This window comes from Xenopus laevis, chromosome 3L (assembly GCF_017654675.1).
Source record: "Xenopus laevis strain J_2021 chromosome 3L, Xenopus_laevis_v10.1, whole genome shotgun sequence".
In the NCBI taxonomy this organism is placed as follows: domain Eukaryota; kingdom Metazoa; phylum Chordata; class Amphibia; order Anura; family Pipidae; genus Xenopus; species Xenopus laevis.
This window is the reverse complement of record NC_054375.1, coordinates 13,328,048-13,333,156: the sequence shown is the minus strand read 5'-3', so window position 1 is coordinate 13,333,156 and position 5,109 is coordinate 13,328,048. Positions and strand designations below refer to the sequence as shown.

Below are 5,109 nucleotides of genomic sequence, written 5' to 3'. Positions count from 1 at the left end.
CAGTCACACTCCCTTCCCAGAGACTATTATCCACTGTTACTATAGACACCATCTCTCACTACTATACCTGCTATCCCACAGTCACACTCCCTTCCCAGAGACTATTATCCACTGTTACTATAGGCACCATCTCTCCCTACTATACCTGCTATCCCACAGTTACACTCCCTTCCCAGAGACTATTATCCACTGTTACTATAGGCACCATCTCTCCCTACTATACCTGCTATCCCACAGTCACACTCCCTTCCCAGAGTCTATTATCCACTGTTACTATAGGCACCAATTTGGAGTAACATGGGGCTGTAGGTAGATGCTCACATGAGCAAAGTGGCCTGTTATCCTTGGAGAATGAGAGACCCCAGAACACTGTGACAGACCTACATCTCACCGACCCACAACTCACCGACCCAGCACACAACGATCTTTCACTCCACTCATGGGGGAAATATTCTCTAAAAAGTTTTTAAAAAGGGTCTGTTTCAACCTTTCTTAAAACTGTCCTTTTTTCATAAAGTGCTCCCTGGCGTAATTTCTAGACTTGTAAGGGTTTTTAGTTTATCAACATTCACTGGAAAACAGAACTTTCCTCATTTTTCCTTCTAAAAGTTAAAAACTCACGGCTTTTTAATTCTTCCTTAGCTTGATGTCCATGTATTCACAACCTCTGTACTAATAAACTGAACCCTCTCTCTCCCTCCCTTTCACTCTAAAGCTGGCCATGGACGCGCAGATCCTATCGTACAAATCAAGGATTCATACGATGTTCGGATCGTGTGTGGAGAGAGCCGACATCTTTCGTCCGGCGGAGATCGGTCGTTTAGTCGATCGGACAGGTTTGATTCTGACCCGACCGTTCCTGCCGGAGCCCATTGCGCATCATAATCGGATCGTTCGTCATACAACTGAACGTTCAGATTACCCCCGATATAGTCATACTCGTTAATGGCATATCAGGGAAAAGATCCGCTCATTTGGAGATGTCGCCAAACGAGCGGATCTTTGCGTCTATGGCCACCTTAACTCACTCTCTTGTATTTTCAATTTCTCTAGGCCAACAAATGGAAGAGATGAGAGCCAGTGAGTGTGTATATATATTTATAAGAATGAAATAGTGAGCGAGTGCCTCTGTGAGTGACGTGTGTGTATATTATTTTATGCTGCTCTCTTTAGGTAAGAGAAAATATTTCTATTTACAGAGTGGAGTTTCTTAGGGTGTATCATAGCTGTGCCGTTTATCTAGTGTCAAAAAGCTCACCCAACGCTCAAACTAAACAAACAAGAAACGCTGTGAATTCCCTCTAGTGAAGGATTTCAAATATACATTCCCCTTGTGTTTATATCGGATGAGGCGGATGATTTCTACATAACACTGAATAATCGAATCAACTCTGAATAAAACAAAGTGTTGTGCTAAATATTTTTGGTTTCAATTGTTTCTTTTTAAAAACAAATGAAATGTTTCAAACAGGCAACGATGTAAAACTATTTGTAAAACTACCAATGCCCATAAAACCCAAAAGTAAATGGAAATTAGCTAAACACATAGAATTCAAGAATATTTATCTGTTTTAAATCCCTGCGACCGGTAAAGGCCATCAAGCCTGAATTCCTTGGGTCGCAATTTAATTAGTTACAAAAGAATTCGTAGCGTGCGGTTAAAATCCCCCGAAATTAGTAGTATAAACACGGTTGCATCCAAAGCAATCCTGCTACATATATTACTAATAATACTAAATATAATATAACATTGTATTATTACTTTTCTGTTATTATTAATGTCATTGCTATAGAATAAGGGGTCAGGGTTGTTCAGCCAGAGGCCAGACAGTCAGGGGATGCTGGGAGTCAGTGGGTGATGGGAGTAGTTATATAGAGGTGTCTAGCCTATTCCTCCATTAGTAATAACACACAGCGCTGACTCTGATATAAACTTAGGCCTTCACCTTAAGGTGGGGGGGGGAGATCTGTCAGTGAAAGTGGTGCTTAGAATTGAGTCTGCGACTGTAGACTAAATAGGCAGATAAGCCCCTTTGCTCTGTTGGGTGTGATGTTTAGGAATAGGCTCTGAAAAGAAAAAGGCAAATAAAGAGCAATATTCTCACAACTGAAATTTCGTTATTTGCTGCAAGGACAAAAAATATTTTTAATATTGTGATGTAATGGAGAAAATGATATGCTTGTTCATTGGAATGTCTAAAAAAAAAATCAGTGAATAGTTTGACAAGAGGGAGCAAGATGACTTGGGTGCTGGGTAACTGGCACCAGCCTCTATTCCTTGGGTGTATGGGATATAAATCTGCAGCTTATTCTCTCTTCCCCTCCTGTTTCCCTTCACACAGAAGAGAGTGTCAAATAAAAGGGCAACTTACAGTGGTTAAATAGACTCCAGGCTCTAGGAACGTCCCCTTATCTCTTTGTTAAAAGTGTATCCAAGAGCGGGGGAGCAGCATTTGCTGGTGGGTGCAGCTGGGTTCCCCGACTTGCAGTTTTCAGTGAAGATGATCCACTGTTTCAGGCCGTGTGTGTCCTGGGTAGGGAGCTGTGGGCAGAGGGAAGTGGCCAATGCTGTGAGTAGATTTAGGCACAAGGATCAGCCTTCCTTTCCACAGTGTCTGTTGCATCCAGGGTTGCCACCTGGCCGGTATTTTACGGTCTGGCTGGCAGGGGCGATCCTACCCAATTTGCCACCCAAGACGGCCTTTGTTTTTGCGGCCCCCGCCTCCCCACTGCACTCGCCTTCAGCGCCAGACGGGGGTTGGCGGGGGGTCCACGTTGCTAGTGCAGAGAGCGCAATTGCTCTCTCTGCACTAGAAGAGCCGAATTTCCTATCTATCTATCTAGAGATAGATAAATAGATAGATAGACAGAGATAGATAATAGATAGATAGGTAGGTAGATAGATGGATAGATAATAAATAGATAGATAGATGATAGAGAGATAGATAGATAGATAGATATAGGTAGGTAGATAGATAGATGACAGATAGATAGATAGATAGATAGAGATAGATAATAGATAGATAGGTAGGTAGATAGATAGATGATAGAGATATAGATACATAATAGATAGATATAGGTAGATAGATAGATAGATAGATAGAGATAGATAATAGATAGATATAGGTAGATAGATAGATAGTGTCACGGTCGGCACCCAACACCAGAACAAACACCAAGCACCCTGGTCTCGGCTCGTGCTTCACCAGTAGTGTGACCCCCGTTGGCCTCGGGAGGAGCCTCAGCTAATTGGATGCCACCAGGACTTAAGGAGAGGTGCAAGACTTGAGGTTCTGGATAGACAGAGGGGCACGACTGTTAGAAAGAGTCTTTAGGCCGAGGGTCACGGTACAAAACAGGAAATAGAATCGTAGTCAGTACAGGCAGGGTCAAGGCAGGCAGAAGTCAATCGTAATCAGGCAGGCAAAGGTCAAAACCGGGTAATCAGTCAGACAGAAGGGTTCGGCAGAAGGATAGTCGATATTCAGGGAAGGGTCAGATATAGAAGTCAGGATAATCGTATAGCCAGGCAGGGGTCAAAACCAGAATCAGAATCAAAACAGCTCACAAAGCACCAGGAACAAGATCCTATCATGGGCAGTTTGCTCAAGACTGAATTCCCCTTTTATACCCTGGTGTTTTCGCACCATCGCATCCTTTTGTGCGTCAGCGTCATCATGCCAGCGCGTCCAAGTCAATAAAGGAAACGAGACGCGGGTGCGCGCCCTAAGAAGCAGCAATGGCGGAGGAAGAAGAACCAGATAGATAGATAGATAGAGAGAGATAGATACAGTGTCGGACTGGCCCACCGGGAAAAATCCAGGTGGGCCCCAGTCCTTGTGGGCCCCTACGATCACATTCCCATCTATTTTTTACAAGAGCGGTTTTGCAATGGGCCCCGCAGCGCTGCCACTATCACCTGGGCTGGATACCGAACTGCCTGACAAAGCTGCTGCCAGTAGCCTGACTGTGCTTGCTCTGTGCAGGGTGGTTGTGCCATTCGCTGCACTGCTGCGCAACTTTCAGTGTGTGAGTGCGATGCTCCTGATGATGATGTCATTGACCTGGCTGGTGTCCAAAGCTTCCTCATGGGGGAAGAGAGAGTTGCGCATGTAACGCGTCAGAGAGGCAGAGCCTGAGGTACTGCTGGACTAGTGCTGTGGGGTGGATGGATCCTCCTGGCTGGCTGCATTCACTTTCGCTGCCTGCTTGCGCCTGGGCAAGTTCAAGTTGTGCTGATGACCTTAATCACCCCGGGGGGTTGGGGGGGCACGGGCTGTGTAATAGGCAGCAGGTTGCCGCTGCTCTGACAGTCATCGCTCGGCTGTTCTGTTCCCCTGCTCCGCATTGATTGCAGGATAGGCGCCGTGCTAGGTGAGTTTCCCTTCTGTGGGTTAACTATATATATATATATATATAATTAGGTAAGGTTATTTTATGTAAGGCCAACAAGATGTGAAGGGCCACATAAGATTTATATATATAACCTGTGCAGTGTAGGCACAAGTTCATGGCAAAGAGAGACCCACACGCGCCAGCAATTTCTCATAAACTGCCTATAAAAGGAAAGAATTGGTTAGGCTGCTTTTAAAGGGGCTGTTCACCTTTCAGTATGACGTAGAGAGGCATATTCTGAGACAATTTGTAATTTTGAGTTATTTAGCTTTTTATTCAGCATCTCTTTAATGTGCATCTTAACCAATCTGGTAACTAGGGCCCAAATTCCCCTAGCAACCATGCACTGATTTAAATAAGAGACTGGAATATGAATAGGAGAGGCCTGAATAGAAGGATCAGTAATAAAAAGTAAGCAAAAGAGTCAGAAGAAAAAGGCAAATAACTATAAAAAAATAAATAATGAGATAGACAGATAGACAGATAGACAACAGATAGACAGATAGATAGACAACAGATAGACAACAGATAGACAGATAGATAACAGATAGACAGATAGATAACAGATAGACAGATAGACAGATAGATAACAGACAGACAGACAGACAGATAGATAGATAGATAGATTAGATAGATTAGATAGATAGATAGATAGATAGATGGATAGACAGATAGACAGAGAGAGACAGATACTGTAGATAGATAATAGATAGA

At 43.6% G+C, this 5,109-nt stretch overlaps 1 long non-coding RNA gene across 1 annotated transcript in view; it reads right to left on the bottom strand.

Annotated features, from left to right (window-relative positions):
- Positions 1 to 825: 825 nt before the first annotated feature.
- LOC121401042 overlaps positions 826 to 5,109 on the bottom strand; it is an 8,000-nt gene continuing 3,716 nt past the window's right edge. The window contains exon 3 of the long non-coding RNA XR_005966066.1: positions 826 to 2,542. This is a non-coding gene — a long non-coding RNA (uncharacterized LOC121401042). The remainder of the gene's footprint in view (positions 2,543 to 5,109) is intronic.